This window comes from Caretta caretta, chromosome 2 (assembly GCF_965140235.1).
Source record: "Caretta caretta isolate rCarCar2 chromosome 2, rCarCar1.hap1, whole genome shotgun sequence".
NCBI classification, from domain to species: domain Eukaryota; kingdom Metazoa; phylum Chordata; order Testudines; family Cheloniidae; genus Caretta; species Caretta caretta.
In genome coordinates, this window is record NC_134207.1 from 205,617,039 (window position 1) to 205,639,703 (window position 22,665).

The 22,665-nt window shown below is 43.2% G+C and overlaps 2 protein-coding genes across 9 annotated transcripts in view; one reads left to right on the forward strand and one right to left on the reverse strand.

Moving 5' to 3' along the window:
* Positions 1-21,664, reverse strand: part of WIPF3 (WAS/WASL interacting protein family member 3) — a 78,984-nt gene extending 57,320 nt beyond the window's left edge. For 3 of the 7 annotated variants that reach the window (XR_007354991.2, XM_048838486.2, XM_048838479.2), the window contains exon 1: positions 21,557-21,664. The gene's annotated coding sequence lies outside the window, so the exon portion shown is untranslated. Of the gene's footprint in view, positions 129-1,795; positions 1,998-2,177; positions 2,196-20,072; positions 20,221-21,556 lie in introns of those variants that run through there. The other 4 variants (XM_048838481.2, XM_048838482.2, XM_075125766.1 and 1 more) reach the window with 4 other exon arrangements.
* The window catches only part of SCRN1 (secernin 1), a 171,319-nt gene that overhangs the window by 100,850 nt on the left and 47,804 nt on the right, over positions 1-22,665 (forward strand). The window lies entirely within an intron of this gene.

Sequence of the window (22,665 nt, forward strand, 5' to 3'; positions counted from 1 at the left end):
CTCAAAGGTCCTTTGCAGAATTTCAACCAAGGCTGGTTGTGATCCCATTTTCATGAATGTAGTTGCACTGCTCAATTACTTCCTAGGTGCAGGATAAAGGGGTGTTTTCCTCGCCTTCTTCTTATATCCTACAAAGTACCCAGACCCATGATAGCCAGCACCACTGCCCCCCACTCCCCTCCCCCCCCCACACACACACGTGGCTTATTCTCTGGTGTGCTGCCTCCCTGTTTATTTCACATCCTCCCCCCATTGACTTCGTATGTAAATGGAGCTTCCATTGTGTTAGCTTACAATGCTTAATTTACATGCGAACAGAGACAGGTGAACAAATATCTTTTGTCTGACAGAAAACGTGTTTGTTATCTCTGTTCTGATACAGACTTTAGAACATATTTCCAAGATACATACATAATTCCTTACGTAGCATCTGTACATACATTTCACAATGATATTAATGACCAATGTGACCTGGCTTTTATTTAAGACAGCTGACATTCTTTGGTGAACCAGAACGTACATACCTTGGCACTGAGAGGTTCATGGGTCACTGAGTCATCCAAGGAAAGACCAAATTATTCAGTTTGGCATCATACTACCTTTAGTTTTAGGACAATATTAAAAGCTCTGCTGTGGGATATTTAAACTCGCAATACTAGTAATTCATCTGATATTACGCCTTCTAGCTGGCGAAACAGTAGACATTACAATGCCCAAGTTTATATTACTAAAGAAAAGCAATAAATGCCATGACAGAGTGAATCAATGAGAGATGGGACAAATCCTCAGCACCAGGACCAGAGGACCCAGCCAATTTTTTTTTAAAATCATCAAGAGGGTTTTGTATTAAACAGTGTCTTTTTTCAGTATTGTAGTGACCATACTGGCTCAGTAGTGACGCCTCCGAGTCCATCCCCTTTCATCATGAGCCGGAAGAAAAATTTTGACCACATATCATGCTAGTAACAGTAGGGACTCATTTCAGCATCCAGCCAGCAGAGGGCTCCATGATGCTAGCACTTAGCACTAGTGGACAAAGAGGTGACACACAGAGACTGGGCAAACAGGGAGAGAGCCATTGGGTTGTAGGTAAGTGTGAATAGCCAGCAAGTGGTGACAGCCCAGCTGGCTGGGGAGGGAAGATCAGGCCCCAAAAGCTGAAAGCTAAGCCTGGAAGCAGATTGTTGGTGGCAGGAGGCCCGCAGCAGCAGAGAACAGGGTGAACAGACTAAAAGTAGCACGTGAGACACAGGTACATGTCTGAATGACAGGAGAACAATCCAGAGGTGCCCCCAGTGAGACCAGAGAGGACAGGACTGATCTCTGGCCAGTGGGTCTACAGGCCTGCACTGAATTGTCTGTCAGCCCACATACAAAGCCAGAGTAGCCTTGTACCCCTCCTATTGGGCTGCCCTGGGAATCAAGCATGCCTGGAAGGGCAATGAGTCTTATCTACTGACAGTGTTTCTGTTTCTTTTTTTCCTACTCTGCAACACTGGACTTTAATTTTCAATATGAACTGGGTTTGGAAAATATATTCTGAGTGAAAAAACAAACACTTTTGGGGGGGGGAGGGCTGCAGAACACATACAGGCATGGCAGGGGGGTAAAGCATACTCTGGAGGGGCTGACAGGTAGGAGAAGGAAATGTAAATCCTTAAAAAGCCTATTAGCTGACTTTCCTACACCTCCTTGTCAGCCCCATACTCAGCACTCTTTCCAGCCTCCCCCTTCAAGCTCAGAATCCCTAGGTGACATCACCTCTTCAGCCCCCTTCATGTCCACTGATGCTCACCTGTCTCCACGGACTAGCATGTGTAGCAGACAGGTTCTGACGGGTCTGTGCAGAGGCGATGGGTTTTGCATGTAAAATTTCAATTTGCCCAACTGGACTGCGGAGGTGCAGGCTTTGTTATTTGCACACAGCAGGGTTAGTGCTCGGAAAATGGGTACATTCCAAAAGATGGGCACACTCCAGGGGAAACAGAGATGAAGTCCTATAGTGAAAATCAGGCTCTTAAGATAGAGGTCCATTACTGTAGGATCTACAAATGTTAGTGAATAGGATTGTTATTTATCAGTAAGTGAACCTCTTCTCTACTTATGTCACGGATGTGTGGTTAGTACACCGGGTTCTCTTGGTACAAAGCAATAAAATCTTTAATATTTTCACTTACACATTTACTAGCTTGATTTCTTGGTTGAAGATTACACTGCACTCAACTTCCTGCCCACTCCACTGTTGGTTAAAACAAAGATTGTGTCTTCAAATAATAACTGGAGGGTACTCCTTGGTAACGAATACTCATATTGCAGGTTAAATAAACTCTGAATCTAAAAAGGAAATGTGCCTAGGAGATTGCTAACACCAATGTAAGCGGAAGCCCTTCAAGGTATCATCAATAATGCGTGCTCTCTCACTCTCTCTCTCTCTCCACACTGTAACCCTTTGCTGCTTCTGCTCTCACTGTAGCATTTTAAAAAACGCTCGCTGTATATTTGTACAACTCTCCCCTTCCCCGATCCGTCTCTTTTCGTCAAACGATTTATTTTTCCCTTTCAAAGTTATTTAAAAGAACTAGAGTTCTTTTACAAGAATTATGTCTCCCTTCCCCCATTGCCAATATTGTTACTCAATCTGGGAGTGCCGGGGAGGGCTAAGGAAGGCAGTTTTACAGTGTATGTGTACAATTATGGTTTTTTAATTGGAGTTGGAGAGGGCTGAGCCTTTCCTGGAAATAAGGAACAAAAGGGGTGAGAAATTTAGCATTTGAAGCTGGCAGTTTGTGGGGGCAAGAGGACAAAGGAAGAAGCCAGGTGGCCATAATTAGTATGGGCAGAGGGCTTGATCCCAGTACTGCTGAAGTCAGTGGCAAAACTTTGATTGACTTTCATGGTGCAGGATCAGACCCTGAAGTCACATTTAAGAGACTGAAAAGAGCTACTAGGTTTTCTAGTTCATCTCCCTGCCAAAGCAAGATTGTACATTTCTTAGTACTTTGTGCAGTCTAATTTTAAGTGTCCCAAATAACAAGGCTTGTATTACATCCCTTGGGAAACTCTTTCATAGTCTAATAGCTCTAACTGTTAGGAAGGTTTTCTGATATTCAGCCTAATTTTTGCCTTTCTTAATTTGATCCCTTTTCTCCTAGTTATACCTTCTTGCACCAGGCTAAATAGAATTATTTAACCTCTTTGGCATCTGCACCTGTGAAATATTTGTAGAATTATGACCCCACAGGCACACAAAATTTAGCCTAGATATATTTGTTTAGCTGTTTTCATCTTCCCTTATAAGTCAGTCCACCAGTCTCTGAACATTTTTGAAATCTATCCAGTTTGTTAATATCTTTCTGGTAATGGGATTCCTGGAACATTTCAGATGCAATTGCACCAGATGTATAAAGAGGAACTATTACCTCCTTGCACCAAGGTAAAATGCCTTCGCTTATGAAGCACAAAATTCCCTTTTCAGAAGTAGAGTTCTACTCCTATAGCCAATAGATTTTCATATTGCACCGTCACTATGATATAACAATGAAGACAGTATGAAAAGTCAGACCTCTTCATTCAGTCTGAATGTATTACGGAGAAATAATTGTACAGCCTCCATGCACTTTGACTGGGTTACACAAGTCAATTTCTGTGCAATTTTAAAAAAAATTAATTTTGTAATTGACATTTTCAGGGGCCAGGGCAGCTTGGGAGTTGTGTAAGTTATTCTGCAAATGCACAGAAAGGCATGATGGATGATATGTACATATAATTTGTCGATTAATAGAAGAAAAAAGGCAAACCATTAACTGTGCTCCTAGTTTTCAAAATCAGTTTTAGATATCAAATATTATTTCTGCTATAATTTAAAAATATTGCCCTGAGTTCTACTCTTTAAAATATTCAGTCAAACCAAAATTTTTAGATCATGGGAAAAGTACAAGAATTATAAAAATAAAGATACATTGGAAAATCGGCCTTATGAAGCATCTTTCACGGTTTGAAGAACAGACAATATGATTAATTGTATCCACCACTTGCTCCTGTCAAACACCAAAGAACAGCTGAAATTGCTGGTACAGGTGCACCACAAATGTTACAAAGACAACACAATAGACACACACAAGTAAAATAGACAAAAACAGAGAAAAGTGTATATACATAACATAGCAAGATTAATTTTTCTGCTATACTTAAACCACAATTGGAAACACTTTGGAATAGGCTTCTATGTTCAGAATTAGTCATTTGGAATTTTAATTCCAACACAAACCAAACCATGCAATTTTTAAGTACCAGATGTTATGTTTCTTCATACACAAAGAGCAAACTGACACTTTCAGTCTAATGACTTTTTAAAATTAAAATAAGAACGAACAAAAGTAAAGAGCACACAAACTCTCTCTTCTCTGTACGAGATTATCCTGAACATAAAATAGGAGCCAGTCTCTGTGGGTATTAGAGTCCTCAGAGACTAAATGGAGTGGTACAAAGGAAGTCCTATGAGCTTAATAGTAATATGCAGCTCAACAGAAATACACAGTGCCACAGACTGATGTACCCTTTCTAATATACATATTAAGAGCTCCATATCTTTACGCACAGTCTGCAACTCCCATTCCACCAGGAAGCTAACAACCAGGCAACACTGCCACAAAAGAGGGCAGCATTGACCCAGGAAGGTATATAATATTGGCACCTAGACCAGCAGTTCTCAAACTCTGGGTCATGACCCCATTTTAATGGGGTCAGCAGGGCTGTCATTAAACGTTCTGGGGCCCAGGGCAGAAGCCCAAGTCCAAGCCCCCCCCCCCACGCAGGGCTGAAGCCCTCAAGCTTCGGCACACCCTAGGACAGGGGGGCTCAGGCTTCAGTCCCCCTTCCTTGGGTCTTGTAGTAATTTTTGTTGTCAGAAGAGGGTCGCGGTGCAATGAAGTTTAAGAAACCATGACCTAGGGGATGATTTGACTCCATACTTCTCCAGCAGGTTTCCTGTGGAGCCCAGGCTGCAAATCAAAGCAGCCCTTCCCTGCTGGAGCCCCATTCCAAGATGACATTGCAAATGCCAGCTACTCTCCCCTGGGCATGACTCATAGAATCACAGAAGATTAGGGTTGGAAGAGACCTCAGGAAGTCATCTAGTCCAACCCCCTGCTCAAAGCAGGACCAATCCCAACTAAATCATCCCAGCCAGGGCTTTGTCAAGCCGGCCCTTTAAAACCTCTAAGGATAGAGATTCCACTACCTCCCCAGGGAACCCATTCCAGTGCTTCACCACCCTCCTAGTGAAATAGTTTTTCCTAATATCCAACCTAGACCTCCCCCACTGCACTTGAGACCATTGCTCCTTGTTCTGTCATCTGCCACCACTGAGAACAGCCGAGCTCCATCCTCTTTGCAAGCCCCATTCAGGTAGATGAAGGCTGCTATCAAATCCCCCCTCACTCTTCTCTTCTGCAACCTAATAAGCCCAGTTCCCTCAGCCTTTCCTCATAAGTCATGTGCCCCAGCCCCCTAATCATTTTCACTGCCCTCCGCTGGACTCTCCCCAATTTGTCCACATCCTTTCTGTAGTGGGGGGCCCAAAACTGGACACAATACTCCAGATGTGGCCTCACCAGTGCCGAATAGAGTGGAATAATCACTTCCCTCGATCTGCTGGCAATGCTCCTACTAATGCTGCCCAATATGCCGTTAGCCTTCTTGGCAAGAAGGGCACACTGTTGACTCATATCCAGCTTCTCGTCCACTTCTCAACTCCATTTTGAGGCACAGCTTTCTGTGTTGGTGCAGAAGGCTGCTGCCATTTACACCCCCTATGACCACGGCTGTGAGTCAAGTCTGCTGACTTCAATGAATTTGCACTAATGTAGTAGAACAGAATATGATCCTCTAGCTCTAAACTCGGAACGGAAGAAAATTATAATTAAATTTACCATGAAGAAGTGCATTAAGATTACAGTAATGAGAACCACACTTTAAAGTGCCCCCATTATCTGAAAACAAATGAAGGTAGAGATCAACTCAGTCTGACATAAAGAAGAGAATGCATTCATTTGTAAAAGGGAAGAACCCACACAAGGAGTTTCCTTTGAATAACATGTACACTAAGTCAACCACTCAGAGAGAGACGTCTTATTTAAGAGCTAAACAAAAACAACATTGATTTTGATGCAAAGTCAATCATTGGCTTGTGTTAAATAAAGAGTTGCTTAATGGAAGTTCAAGGTCATTGTCTACTTTTCTATCACTTAGGTGTTTGAGTAAGGGTAGCGCTTGAGTCCTTTAATCCAAAAAAGGTGGGGTGTTTTGTTTTGGTTTTGATTTGCAGCATGCACAAAGTCTTCTACACACCTTCTCAAGTCACATTTTCAAGACTTGCTGTTTCTCCAAAAACAGCAGTGTTGCTATTCTCCAGTTCTGCACCCCAGGAAAAATTGAAATGGGGACCATGTTTCTGGCAAAGTTGGATTGTTTGGTCCTTTTCTTACAAAGAACTGTTCCCACAGGAACAATCCCTGCAAGTTGCGTAATCAGGTTCTTTCAATGGAAGGAAGTTCCACTCTCCAATTAGATAGTTGGTCTTTTAGCACTCTTCCCTCTGATTCAATACTAATCTTACGCCTCAACATTGTATTGGGGATACTGTCTGTTGCTGGAGTACCACCTCTTAAATTAGAGTACAATGGAGGGCCTGACCACTTGTGGACATTAAAGCCTTAGATGAAATCCAGACGCCATTGGTTTCAATGGGGCGAGGATTTCATCCTCATGTCTATTTGACAGAGTATGGATGTTAATCCTAGGTTCCAGAACAAATTCCAGTAGAGGTCATCACATTCTATTCATCCACTGTAGAGTCAACTGGAGGTAACATTCTTCACTTCCTCTCTTAAACTGTTGGGCTGAACACTGTTAAACAGTTGCTACATTCCACCCCAAAAGTGGCTGTAGTCCAGTGATGGAAGAAGTGATGATTCCAATATATGTGTTCATTACAGTAGGGCAAGTGTGTTAGTACCTGTAGATAAAAGGTGCTATAAAAGTCTAAGTTATTTAATAAATGTATGCATATTGCCACCATATTGGGTGTGGGTTTTTTTATTACTTAAACGATCAGAGATAAGTAACCCAACAGAGATTTGGTTGCTTGGCTTGACCCAAACATTTGGAAGCTTATCCAACTGCACTTCATAAAAACTATTCAAACTTTCTGGGTTAGCAAAATTGGGCTGAAAATTTCATGAGATTTCTGGAAATTACTTCCAGGGAAGAAACACTTTTCAGAGTAGCCTCTCTTGTGTATTTCAACATTATCAGTCCTGGCTAGAATCATAAAGCTTTATTTGGAGTTCCTAACAAAGGTTTGGTCCATTCTCTATTTTATCCTAACTGGTTTGCCCATTTCTAATATAGCACAATTTGGCTACGGATATTGACAAATATTTAAACAGCACAAAGCAAAGGTTTTATTGCTTTCAAAATGTTGTAGCTGACAGTTATAAAAACTCAATTAAAATATAGTGACCTGTGTATTGAATCTACCAACTTAAAGACCATGGGTGAAATCCTGCCTCTACCGAATTCAATGGCAAAACTCCCATTGACTTATACAGGGTCTTGATTTCATCCACTGTGTGTAAGAATAATTTCAAGGTAGGTTTGTGACTATTATTTCTCTAATGAATTAATGTCAGGAATCAGGAGAGGCTAAATATTTTTACTTGTATACCTACTTCTGAATTCCTGATAGTGGCAAAGCGCCCACCTAAACCAATGGGAATTTTACCAGATTAAGGATTGTGCACTTTGATTTCTGTTTAAGGCTTTGGGTTTCAACTGTTTGCAGATTTTAACACATTCATACTGCAGAAGAGAGCTTTTGGAAGACAGTAAGAATCTATAAATACATACATGGATATTACAAAGATACAGGGATCAATTATTGTCACTAGTCAAAGACAGGCCAGTAGTGTTGCAATAATCTTAAATATTTAATATAATTTCCCTGTTATCAAATAAAATTCAAGAATCACTGTCAATGGAAAATGGTATGAAATTGCCAGTATTGGAGATATTTAAGGGCAAGGCTAAGAGAGACACCTATTTATTAGGAATTGTTCAGGAATCAGGTTTTTGTGCAGTTTTTTTTCCTCTAGAGAAGCTGATCAGTTTTGGCAACAACTTCCTAACCGCAGCATCAGCTCCATCCCCAGAATAGCCATTATCTCCTGTCTGTGACTGGCAGAAAGAGGTCATTTCTAGCAGGATCAATTCTATCTGTGTTTTGGTTTTTTATCTTCTACTTAAGTTTTTAGCCCTCCTTTTCTCTCCTCCAGTTGTCTGTTCCCTCTTCTTGCCAGTTTTTTATATCCTCCTTTACCCTTCACCATTTGTCTCCTCCTTTGATCAACATTATTATGATCACTCTCCACATCTGGTTCCTGCTCTCTGATGCACAGGTGAGCTACACTGAAGCAGCTCACCTAGAATGACAGAGGCACCTGCAGTGGAGGAAGACATGCTGTATGTGGAGTGACTGCAGGTGACAACGGCAGCAGATTCAGCATGGCAAACACACACAATGGAAGCAGAAGGAGATATACAAAAAGTCCACTAATAAGAACATTCTGCTTCTACCTTGCAAGCTGCATGAGATGTCTCAGTGGGCCACATTTCTGCCACTCATTGCTGTAACAAACAAACAATGACAATCTCCCCAACATTAACATACTAATTTAAGAAACGATTCATCTTCTATTGAAGTTAGTATCAATCTTCCCACTGACTTCAATGGGAACTGGATTAATCCTTAAGGACCTGATTCTGCAAACACACACGTGCTTAACTTAACTACAGATATAGTATGAATAGTTTCATTGAAATCAGTGGAACTACCCGGGAATAGAGCTAAGCATGTGCAAAACTGTTGGCAGGTTAGGGCCCTAGAATAAATTATAAAAATGATAAAAATAAGAATTTTTTTTAAAAGACACTGATTTGTAAACTATCATACAGAAATGTATTCGTAGTAATAGTAAGCAACTTCCTGATCAAATTCCAGCTACAATTTGACAAATGCTTTTGGAATTACTCAAACTAACCCCAAAAGAAGCCAGTATTCTCTTTGGAATTAAGTTGCCAAAAGATATCCTTTGTTCTCCTGATATATAACCTCCCAACCCCCACCCACACACACCAACCTCCTGTGCCCATGGTATTTTCCTTGTATACTTGCATGATGACTTTAACAGGCACACAGATTTTATACAGGGAAGAAAAGAAAAACAGTCTTCCCAAGTGCATTTTAAAAATGTAACTGATTTGGGCAAAAAGTTTAACAGCAGCCAGTACTATTTTATACACAGCAAGAAGCGTCAGAGAGTATGTACACTTTTCATTGCACAATACTGCGCTAGTAAAGAAGGCAACGTATCTTCAATGCCTTTTAACAAAGGAGTAAGCAAGGAAACAAAGGTCCAAACACATTATGATCTAGTGCCATATGCTGCAGTCCTGTCTGTCATTTTATAACAAAGGCAAAATGTGATACAGTTAACAAGTGGTTCAATAGTCAAGATATCATGCTTATAATTTATTAAATAGATCTATTTAAGCTAGATACTATCTCAGTAAATTAATTATTGTATTAATTAATTCATTGTCACTCCCTGTGCCTTCACACAGCTATAGGAACCAAGCATAAACATTGTAATTCTAGTTCTCCCTAACTTACCACACCAAAAAGACTTTGCAATTGCCAGGAATGTAAATGATGGATATTTCATTATATTTAAGTAGCAAAACAGACAACTGACAGCTTTCTCGATCATTCAAAGTGTCAGTGTCAGCCATTTTCCATGATAAGCTCCTGTTATACTTCCTTGTAAATTTCAGAGAATTGTACCTTGCAAATTTCTTGGGGTTGATTTTCCATGCCTTGCACTTTATGTCATCACTTACCCCTACGCAGAGAGGGTACAAAGTGTTACCATGCTGAACCAACAGCATTTTACATCCACTGTGCACAGAGCTAAGAGACAACACAATGTGCCAAGCAGTGGAGAATCAGGCTCTTCATGTTTGGTGTTAGCCCAGAGGTGGATATTTTTGGAAAGTTTGAAGAAAATACATTAAACTGGTTTTTGTGTTATCAAAGCATGGGGGAACTGTTTTCTACATTACTTGAAAATTCTTTAGGTGTTTCACATAATAGTTTTCCAATGGCTGCTTTAAACTTTCCAAGCTGACATGTACCTAATAGTGAATGAGTCCATTTGAAGACACTTGGTTACAGCCTAAAGTTATGAATGTTTGCAAAGCTATGTACTGAGCATATATAGGACATACTTTTCTCACTGATTTAAGCATTCACCAAAGCACTTTGAACGTTTTCAGGTATAGATCTGGTTATACCATCATTCATCACTGTTATGAACTCTGACATCCATTGGACTACCCTGATCAAATTCCACTTGTGCATGAAAAACTAGGAAGCCCTGTTTAGGTTTCACCAGGACCAGCTGAGTTTCAGAACTGTATAACCATTTTCCACTTCTGACTTCCTCAATTTTCCAAAGAGAGGAAAATGTTCACAGTAATTTACAGTAATGCAATTTACAAACATAATCCTTTGATTCTTCAATAATATAAGAATCAGGTAATGACAGAGTAATGCAGGTGTTGCTATAATAGCCATGTTAATATAGTGATTAATTCAAAACGGCTCTCTGAAAAATGAGAAGTCATATTAAGTTGTTATACTCTGTAGAGAGCTTGGACTTTGTGAGCTCTGTTGTGCCAGAACAAAATAATGTTCCTGCAGCAGTAAGATGCCCTAACTTTTCACCTGTGCAGTGATTTATGATTTTAAAACTAATGGTCTAACATGCTCACATAATCATAGAGCAGATGTTCAAGTTCCCCCAGAAACAATAAATTATGGAAGTTAGAGGAAGAAAAAGCAAGGTTCTGCTAGTCTTAATATGCCTGTTCTCATCTAGTTTTAATAGCTAAGTAGAGATAGACCTGGTTAGTAATTGCAGGGAAGACACCTCCACAAAAACAGGAGCCTGTGAAACATAGATTTTTTGTAGACAAGATTTTTTCACTTTCAAGCCTCAAATAGATTACTACCAGCATACAAAGCAGTTTGATAGGTAGCTCTACTACTTTTGAATGCAGACATCCCTGATTCTGTTTCATGCTGGCATGGATTCAGTATTTAACCATGTGGATATCTTTCTGTGTTCCGCACAAACACCATCAAGCTCTGTAGTTTTTTTTAATATATTCTTGCTAGAATGCACTTATTCAGTAGCTAGTTAGTGTTAAAATATTTTTTTCAGTTTAAGCCTCTATTTTCAGTAGTTTGACTTTCTAAAATATCTACCTTCCGACTGAAATTCTCATGCTTAGTCCTAGCCCAGAGGTGAATACATATATATATTTTAGAATGAGACATTCAGATAAATGCTGATTTTAAGTGCTTATGGAAATAAGTTATTTATATTTTCTCTCTTTAATCTTTAAAAAGAACCACATATCTTAAATTAAAAAAAGAATAAGTATTGTAACAGACATAGCCTTTTTTAAAAGAAGAGTAAGAAAATTCAAAGTTAGCAGTAACTTTAAATCAGGATACATTCCAATATGGCAGTACAGTATATATGCAGTAACAGACAATGAGACATACCAGATGTGCATTCAGAAAACAGTATACAAATTCAGCTTATTTACATTTTCTTATTGGAGAAGCAATACAGAAAAAAAGAAATTGATTCCTTGCTGTTAATACTGAATTTGGAGAATACAGTCTATGTTGCATTTTCCTCTACTGTGTGATCACAGAATGAAAATCCCTATTGTACTGACTCTGTACTGAATTTAGCCTAAGCTGACCATTGCACCCGTGCACAGCTCCACTAAAGTCAGTAAGAATCTGCCTACATGAAGTAATTTGCAAGATTAAGGCCCAAATTTCTATTAATCTAAAAAATGTATACAGCCCCTATCATAACATCGTTGTATTCCCAAAATAATTAAAAACAGACAGTAAAAAGCACAATAGCTTTAACTGTTTGTTCTTTTAATTACAGTCTCGTACCCAGATTGCAAAGTGTTTGGGCCAGAGTCCACGTTTTCATATGAGTTTGTTTAGTGCCTAACACAATGAGGTCTCAGTCTTGAGTGGAGCCTGTCATAAATATAGAGGGAAGGGTAACCACCTTTCTGTATACAGTCCTGTAAAATCCCTCCTGGCCAGAGGCAACATCCTGTTACCTGTAAAGGGTTAAGAAGCTCAGCTAACCTGGCTGGCACCTGACCCAAAGGACCAATAAGGGGACAAGATACTTTCAAATCTTGAGTGGGGGGAGGCTTTTGTTTGTGCTCTTTGTTTACTTGGTTGTTCTCTCTTGGATTTCTGTCTGGCCTCTCTCAGTTCCGTCTTCTCCAACCCATCCTAATCCAAGTCTCCAATATTGCAATCAGTATAGGTAAACCAGGCAAGGCAGATTAGTTTATCTTTTGTTTTATGTGAATTTTCCCTGTGTTAAGAGGGAGGTTTATTCCTGTTTTCTGTAACTTTAAGGTTTTGCCCAGAGGGGGATCCTCTGTGTTTTGAATCTGAATATCCTGTAAAGTATTTTCCATCCTGATTTTACAGAGATGATTTTTACCCCCTTTTTTTTTTAAAATCCTTCTTTTAAGAACCTGACTGATTTTTCTATTGTTCCAAGATCATGGGGTTTGGGTCTTTGATGATTTTGTAACAAATCGGTTAGGATATTATTCTCAAGCCTCCCCAGGAAAGGGGGATGTGTAGGGCTTGGAGGGATATTTTGTGGGAAGACGTCTCCAAGCGGTCTCTTTCCCTGTTCTTTGTTTAAAATGCTTGGTGGTGGCAGCATACGTTCAAGGCCAAGGCAAAGTTTGTACCTTGTGGGAGTTTTTAACCTAAGCTGGTAAGAATAAGCTTAGGGGGTCTTTCATGCGGGTCCCCACATCTGTACCCTAGAGTTCAGAGTGGGGAAGGAACCCTGACATGGTGGCAGAGCGGTGGGATCATTTTGAACCAGAGATCATTTTGAACCAAAAGCACAGACATGAAGAGGTTTTTTTTCAAGCTGAGAGCAGCTAGAGGGTTTTCTGTCTATTTGCCTGGAGAGAGAGGTGTTAGTTTTTTTACAAAGGGATTTTTCTTTTTTGAGTTGGAGTTTTCTCTACCTAAAGACAGGGTAGTTAACCTCCTGCAGGGAAATTCAAAAGGTTTTTTTTTTGCCTAACTCTCGGGTATAGCTAGAGTTAAGCACAAGAAAGCAGGAAAATGACTACCAGTGAAGCAGCTAATAAATTAGAGCTGGCCAGATTCGAAGCTGAAGAGAAACAAAAAGAGCATGATGGACAGATGGCCTTAAGGCGCTTGGAGGTAGAGGCAGAAAAAGCCAGGGTGAAGGCAAAGGATGCTGCCCACAAGAGAGCTATGGAGGAGAAAGAAAGAGAGAGGACGCATGCACTGGAGATGGAGAAGGCAAGGGCTCAGCAGATTCCTTCAATCCTTCTCCAGGTACCGCTTCTCATCCCAGAAAGTTCCCCACATACAAGGCAGGCGATGATACCGAGGCCTTCTTAGAAAACTTCGAAAGGGCCTGCCTTGGGTACAGCATCTCTACAGACCAGTACATGGTAGAGCTGAGGCCGCAGCTCAATGGACCCTTAGCAGAGGTGGCGGCTGAAATGCCTAAGGAACACATGAACAGTTATGAACTTTTTAAAACCCAGGCGAGAGTCAGAATGGGGCTAACACCCGAGCATTCTCGGCGGCGGTTCAGAGCCCTAAGGTGGAAACCAGATGTGTCATTTACCCGACATGCCTACCACATTGTGAAACATTGGGATGCCTGGATATCAGGAGCAAGTGTTAAATCTCCAGAAGAGTTGCCCTTCCTAATGCAAATGGAGCAGTTCTTAGAGGGTGTTCCTGAGGAAATAGAAAGGTACATACTAGATGGGAAGCCCAAAACTGTAATCGAGGCGGGGGAGATTGGAGCCAAATGGGTGGAGGTGACAGAAGAGAAAAAAAATTAGTGGCAGTTGGAGCGAATATCAGAAGGGGCAACCCGAAACAAAACCCTATCATCAGGGGCAACCCAAGGCCCCACCTACATCCCAAGGAAAACCCCAGACACCTTATTGTCCCACCACACCATTCTCCAGCAACCCACCTCGCCCCAGTGACCAGTCAACTGGGCAATGTTTTAAATGTAATGAGCTGGGGCATGTGAAGGCCAACTGCCCCAAGAACCCCAACAGATTACAGTTCATTGCACCGGGGTCACACCAAAGGTCCTCAGGCCCAGATGCCTCCCAGATACCCTTAGAGTGAAGGGAAACTGTGAGTGTGGGCAGGAAGAAGGTTACAGCATGGAGGGACACTGGAGCACAGGTGTCAGCTATCCATCAATCCTTAGGGGACCCCAACTTAATCAACCCAGAGGCCCAAGTGATGATTCAACCCTTCAAGTCCAACTCTTTCGATTTGCCTACAGCCAAGTTGCCTGTCCAGTACAAGCGCTGGTCAGGAATGTGGACTTTTGCAGTCTATGATGATTATCCTATTCCCATGGTGCTGGGGGGAAGACTTGGCCAACCAGGTAAAGCTGGCCAAGTGGGTGGGAATGGTCATCCGCAGCCAGACTAAGCAAGCTTCCACACCTCTCCCTGTTCCTGAGCCTTCTACCAGGGCCCTGTCTATGTTACCAGAAACCCAGATGGAGGTGGTGGAACAGGATCCCCTTCCAACGACTGCAACGGCCACAGTGGATCCAATCCCAGAGACCCAGCCAAAGCCAGTCCCCGAACCAAAACTGGCAAAGCAACCAGCACCAGAACCATTGCCAGCACTGAGTCCAGCGCTTGCAACCCCGTCTGCAACTCCAACACCAGAGGGCACCACCGAGCCTACACTGGCAGCAGCAGCAGATGACCCTGCACAAGAGGCTCAGCCAGAGCCTGAAATACCCCATAGTGCACCAGCGGAAAGCGGTTCACCATCAACGGAAACAGCCCCATCACCTGCATCACTTCCAGAGGGACCAAGCCTAGGTCCACAATCCACTGAGGAACTGATGTATCCAGCATCAAGGGAACAGTTCCAGGACAAACAGGAAGCAGATGAAAGCCTCCAGAGAGCTTGGAGGCACGGAGCAACCCACCACCTCTCAACTCTTCTAATCGATCCTGGTTTGTTGTAGAAAGAGGACTTTTATACAAGGAAACTCTTTCTGGTGGACACCAGGAAGACTGGCATCCTCAGAGATTGTTGGTAGTTCCAACTAAGTACTGGGAAAAGCTCTTGAGCTTAGCCCACAATCATCCTAGTGGCCATGCTGGGGTGAACAGGACCAAAGACCATTTGGGGAGGTCATTCCACTGGGAGGGAATGGGCAAGGATGTTTCTGCCTATGTCCGATCTTATGAGGTATGCCAAAGAGTGGGAAAACCCCAAGACCAGGTCAAAGCCCCTCTCCAGCCACTCCCCATCATTGAGGTTCCATTTCAGCAAGTAGCTGTGGATATTCTGGGTCCTTTCCCGAAAAAGACACCCAGAGGAAAGCAGTCCATACTGACTTTCATGGATTTTGCCACCCGATGGCCGGAAGCAGTAGCTCTAAGCAACATCAGGGCTAAAAGTATGTGCCAGGCACTAACAGACATTTTTGCCAGGGTAGGTTGGCCCTCCGACTTCCTTACAGATGCAGGAACTAATTTCCTGTCAGGAACTATGGAAAGCCTTTGGGAAGCTCATGGGGTAAATCACTTGGTTGCCACCATCAAACAAATGGCATGGTGGAGAAGTTTAATGGAACTTTGGGGGCCATGATATGTAAATTTGTAAATGAGCACTCCAATGATTGGGATCTAGTGTTGCAGCAGTTTCTCTTTGCCTGCAGAGCTGTACCCCATCCCAGTTTAGGGTTTTCACCATTTGAACTTGTATATGGCCGCAAGTTTAAGGGGCCATTACAGTTGGCGAAACAGCAATGGGACGGGTTTACACCTTCTCCAGGAACTAACATTCTGGACTTTGTAACCAACCTACAAACCACCCTCCAAACCTCTTTAGCCCTTGCTAAAGAAAACCTAAAAGATGCTCAAAAAGAGCAAAAAGCCTGGTATGATAAACATGCCAGAAAGCATTCCTTCGAAGTAGGGGACCAGGTCATGGTCTTAAAGGCGCTCCAGGCCCATAAAATCGAAGCGTTGTAGGAAGGGCCATTCATGGTCCAAGAGTGCCTGGGAGCTGTTAATTATCTCATAGCATTCTCCACCTCCAACCAAAAGCCTAAGGTGTACCATATTAATTCTCTAAAGCCCTTTTATTCCAGAGAATTAAAAGTTTGTCAGTTTACAGCCCAGGGAGGAGATGACGCTGAGTGGCCTGAAGGTGTCTACTACGAAGGGAAAAGTGATGGTGGCGTGTCAGAGGTGAACCTCTCCATGACCCTTGGGCGTATGCAGCGACAGCAGATCAAGGAGCTGTGCACTAGCTACGCGTCAACATTCTCAGCCACCCCAGGACTGACTGAATGGGCATACCACGCCATTGACACAGGTAACGCTCACCCAATTAGAGCCGAACCTTACCGGGTGTCTCCTCAAGCTAAAACTGCTATAGAACGGGAGATCCAGGATATGCTACAGATGGGGGTAATCCACCCCTCCCGCAGTGCATGGGCATCTCCAGTGGTTCTAGTTCCCAAACCAGATGGGGAGATGCGTTTCTACCGTAAGCTAAATGCTGTAACTCGCCCAGACAACTATCCAGTGCCACGCACAGATGAACTATTAGAGAAACTGGGATGGGTCCAGTTCATCGCTACCTTGGACTTAACCAAGGGGTACTGGCAGGTACTGCTAGATGAATCCACCAAGGAAAGGTCAGCCTTCATCACACATCAGGCTGTATGAATTTAACGTGCTCCCTTTCGGGCTGCAGAATGCACCCGCCACCTTCCAAAGACTTGTAGATGGTCTCCTAGCGGGACTGGGAAAATATGCAGTCGCCTACCTTGACAATGTGGCCATATTTTCGAATTCCTGGGCAGAACACCTGGAACATCTACAAAAAGTCTTTGAGCGCATAAGGGAGGCAGGACTAACTGTTAAGGCTAAGAAGTGTCAAATAGGCCTAAACAGAGTGACTTATCTTGGACACCAGGTGGGTCAGGGAACTATCAACCCCCTACAGGCCAAACTGGATGCTATCCAAAAGTGGCCTGTCCCAAAGTCAAAGAAACAGGTCCAATCCTTCTTAGGTTTGGCCGCATATTACATGCGATTTGTACCGCACTACAGCCAAGTCGCCGCCCCACTGACAGACCTAACCAAAAAGAAACAGCCAAATGCAGTTCAGTGTACTGAACAGTGTCAGAAGGCTTTTAACCAGCTTAAAGCAACATTCATGTCTGACTCTGTGCTAAGGGCCCCAGACTTGGACAAACCGTTCCTAGTAACCACAGATGCGTCCAAGCGTGGTGTGGGAGCAGTCTTAATGCAGGAAGGATCGAATCAAGAGTTCTATCCTGTCGTGTTTCTCAGCAAGAAGCTGTCTGAGAGGGAAAGCCACTGGTCAATCAGTGAAAAGGAATATTTTGCCATTGTCTACACTCTGGAAAAGCTACGCCCATACGTTTCGGAACGGCGTTTCCACCTGCAAACCAACCATGCTGCGCTACAGTGGCTTCGTACCACCAAGGGAAATAACAAAAAACTTATTCAGTGGAGTTTAGCTCTCCAAGATTTTGATTTTGACATACAACACATTTAAGGAGCTTCTAACAAAGTGGCTGATGCACTCTCCCGTGAAAGTTTCCCAGAATCAACTGGTTAAAATCGTCCTTGAGATGTGGAAAATATTGTTAGTCTTTATACAGTTAGTAGTATATTTAGAGGTGCATGTGTCTTATTAACTCTGTTCTTCCTGGAGCTCTAGGAGAAAAAGCCAGTGTTTCACCCTGTGATATCTGTGATTTGGGGGGGCGTGTCATAAATATAAAGGGAAAGGTAACCACCTTTCTGTATACAGTGCTATAAAATCCCTCCTGACCAGAAGCAACATCCTGTTACCTGTAAAGGGTTAAGAAACTCAGCTAACTTGGCTGGCACTTGACCCAAAGGACCAATAAGGGGACAAGATACTTTCAAATCTTGAGGTGGTGGGGGAAGGCTTTTGTTTGTGCTCTTTGTTTACTTGGTTGTTCTCTCTTGAGACTGAGAGAGTCCAGACGGAAATCCATCTTCTCCAACCCATCCTAATCCAAGTCTCCAATATTGCAACCAGTATAGGTAAGCCAGGCAAGGCAGATTAGTTTATAGAATCATAGAATATCAAGGTTGGAAGGGACCTCAGGAGGTCTTTTGTTTTATGTGAATTTTCCCTGCGTTAAGAGGGAGGTTTATTCCTGTTTTCTGTAACTTTAAGGTTTTGCCCAGAGGGGATCCTCTGTGTTTTGAATCTGAATGCCCTGTAAAGTATTTTCCATCCTGATTTTACAGAGATGATTTTTACACACATCCCCTTTTTTTTTTTTAAATAAAATCCTTCTTTTAAGAACCTGACTGATTTTTCCATTGTTCCAAGATCCAGGGGTTTGGGTCTTTGATGATTTTGTAACTAATTGGTTAGGATATTATTCTTAAGCCTCCCCAGGAAAGGGGGTGTGTGTAGGGCTTGGAGGGATATTTTGGGGGAAGACAACTTCAAGTGGTCTCTTTCCCTGTTCTTTGTTTAAAATGCTTGGTGGTGGCAGCATACCGTTCAAGGCCAAAGCAAAGTTTGTACCTTGGGGGAGTTTTTAACCTAAGCTGGTAAGAATAAGCTTAGGGGGTCTTTCATGTGGGTCCCCACATCTGTACCCTAGAGTTCAGAGTGAGGAAGGAACCCTGACAGAGCCCATAGGTAATATAAACAGTATATAATCAATAACAGTGTTGCATTAACATGGCAATGGGTTGCATGTAATATCTTAAGCCACATTCCTGTAAGGAGCTCTGTGTGGGTATCAGGATCCACACCCACAGAGTTTCTTGCAGGGTTGGGGCCAAGTCCATATTTAATTTGCCATCATTAAGGCAAAAACCAACCAACTGCACAACAAAACAGGGGAATAATTCTCTCCTAAGGGGAGAATTCTGAACCCATGTGCGAAGCTTAAGTAAAAGGGTCTTCTCCAGGGGAACTTGGTAGAGGATGCGGGGGAATAGAATCTTCCCTCCTCACCAAAGATCATGCAAAAACTATTAAAGGCCATTGGCTGCAGCAGCATCCATGCTCATTGTGCACTCCATTCATGTCAATGTTTAGGCCAGTGAATCAGTATATTTGACTTGCACTAGCATCCGGCATATGCCCAACAACTCCTCCACCCCCACAAGCTAACTCAGAGAGGTATGAAAGAATAGAGTTGCATAATCTCCCTGCATAGCTTCTCTGTGGCTTGCCCTCCTGTGCAAGTGAACCACATACAGAAGTTCTACTGAGTTTAGGAACTTCTGTGCCTGGAAGATGGTAGGGAAGCAGGAGTCAGTCTTAAATATTTCAGTGGCTAGGTATTACATGTACTGTTATGGCAAAGCAAAACTTGCCCAAAGACAACTTATGCTGTATGTTTATTAAAACAAGGACATGAAGCTAGGTTATTACTATTAATTTAACATTATAATGACTGTATTCAAGTTACAAAATTATATAAAACTAAAGAGACAAAACACTCTGATCTAACAGAAAAAGTTAAAACTTCCATTTTTGATTTATGAGCCTGCTTCATTTAATTTTTCACATCATCTATATACAAAGACAGATGTCTGTAGAACATGCCATCTGAGATGTTAAAAATCAGTTATATTAATAGATAGTTAAATAAAAACAATCACGACATACACTGTAATAGCTACCAATTTTATGGATGAAGATGATCTCAAGCAATATTTCTATATCACTGAAAGCATTTGGAAACTTCAGACCCTACGTAAAGACTGCTCCATGATTATTCCATGTAGAAATGACCACCACCTACCATATAGCTGAAGAGTTCCTTTCTCCTGTTGAATTAACTGCCCTTTTTACTTCCATGCAGAAAATTGTTTTAATTTTAGCAAGATTTTGTTACTATTCTAAAATATTTAACCAGAACTATCCAGTCTTCAGTAACAAACCAAAAAAGGACTGACATGTTGGCCCGGACGCCTCTTTCCTATTCCTAGAACTCCTGATGTTCTTAACTGTAACTACACAGCCACACATTTCCTCCAACCCCCCTATCGCCTGTGACATAATCTCACACTCTCATGAATGTGCAACATTTGAAGTATAAAAAACTCTCCAACTATCCTTTAGCTATATATTCTCCTGATATGCTATGCTAACATGGATAATACTAAATCACTAAGGACAATAGACACATAATTCTCTGTTTATATGCACTTAATATAACTTAACATTGTTCAAGAATAATTATGTCAGATACCCTGGGAATCTAGTTGAAATGCTAAGAACTACAGGAAAAGGGGGAACTTTATAAATTCTTACAAATTATTCTGACTCAAAGAGATTAAAAAAAAAAAAAGACTGATGCTAACTAAATTTGTAACTAACATGAAACCCACATTGTCACCAGCCACACTATACCTCTTGCTTGCTGAAAGAAAGGACATCTCAAAGGGCTATACTCTTTCCCCTCTTATTTACAGCTACCCTACTGGCCCATGCACCATCCCTGTTTTCAGTTTGTACTGGGTTTGGTCTAACTTTGGACTGAAGCACGTTGGGCAAAATCTTGGCCCCATTGAAGTCCTTGCTAGTTTATATAAGGGAGGTATAATTATTTATATAACCACTACAGCTAATAATTAAAAAATGCTGGACAAACAAGAAGGTTGAGTGGATCCACCTAGAAGCTAGAAACTGCAAGAAAAGTCCCGAGCGCACTCAGCAGTCGCACCTAGTGTGGATCATTTTCATGCCAAAGATGCCATTTAAAAGATGTGTTACCCACACGGCGCTTTATAAGAGCAAAGGCGGCTCGGGAGGCAGGGCCTCGCCACTCAGGTGTTTAAGAGACAGATAATCGATGGCGGTGGGCACCCATCACCGGGCTACCCGGGGCACTTTCCACCTCTGGAGTCCATCTCCGGGCGCTTCCCAGGCTGCGTTGCACGGAAATGCCGACAAGCTGCATTTGCCCAGGCAGCCCGTTCCCAGCCCACCCGTTTGGGAAAAGGGGTGGGCGGAAACCCCAGGCGTGAACGCCTTCCCTCGAGGGAGTCCCCCGCGCCCGGGGAAGTTCGGCGCGGGGCAGGGAGCCGGGCTGAGGGCAGGAGGCAGAGCCCGCCAGGGAAGCGAGCCCGGCGCCGAGCAGCACCGAGGTGCCCCCTCAGGGAGCGCGGGAGCTGGACTCTGCCCCCGGAGGGGAGGAGAGGGGGGGGTCCTGGCAGCAGGGGGCGGGCAGGACCACACGCGCCCAGGTGCGGCCACGAGCGCGCCCCAGCCTGGCTCACTGACCTGCCGGCGCTACCGCAGCGGCCGCCACCTCCCCGCGATCCGCCCCGCAGAGAGGCGCCGGGCGCTGCTCCTCTGCGCTCTGGCCGCGGCCGGCAGGGAAGTGCGGAGCTGGGAGGCGGAGGCGGAGGCGGAGGCGGGGCGGGGCTCTCCCTCCCTCCCACCTGCTCCTCCGCTGCCAGGCCCAGCCCCGGGGGCGGGTGTCCCTGCTGAGGGGCCTGCGAAGCCCCGACCCGCTCCCCAAGGAAATCTTCAGACCTGGATCGTGAGATCTTTGGTCGCCAGCCCCCGAGCTGCACTATCCCCATAGAGCCCAAGGCCCCTGGCTTCTCCGGGGCAGGGGTGTGACGCCGGGCTTCGGCGCAGCTGGGAGCAGGAGGACAGTAAAAGCACCAGCCCCAGCCCACTTTTGGCCCTGGTTCCCCAGCTTTTCTGGTGTGACTCAGCCCCACACTGCACCGTCTCGCTCGGTGGAGCTGGTGAATGCCGGTCCAATAGCGCTGGAAAGCACACAGTTCTACTACTTGGAGCCCGGCAGTTGTTAAATCTACCCCCTTCCTTGTCCCTCACAGATTTAAGTGTCTAAAGAAAAAATCCAGATCCTGTTGCAAACCCGAGCAGCTGCACAACGCAGATGTACCCTGCCCCTGGAACTTGCTGGATCCAGCATTTGTTTTTTAAAATCCCAAATCTTAAAACAGTTGCCTGCTAATCAGAAGAGTGCAGCTGCTCCTGTTCCACTGTGAAAATCCAAACTCCGATGCATAACATAGATAAAGCACTTGGAGTCTGCCCATTTTGGGAGCCCTAAACCCCAAATTGTACCATATAAAAATAGGGGGGGTTTACTAGTTGATGAAACTACAAATGAAATCTTTACACTCCCAAGAATAACTCTTGAGGAGGAGGACTTTGTCTTCTAAATTATAAAGGCAAAATATTGTTTACTCATCCCAGCAGATTTCTTTTCCAAATTCAGTCTGTGATTCTCCTTTATCAAAAGCTCACGCGGGAAGAAACACACAATCAAGTTGTGTTCTGAAAGGCTCTGTCCACGCTTTTCAGGAATAAAGAGAAATGTTTGTGGTTGGTTTTGTATAACAGAAAATCCT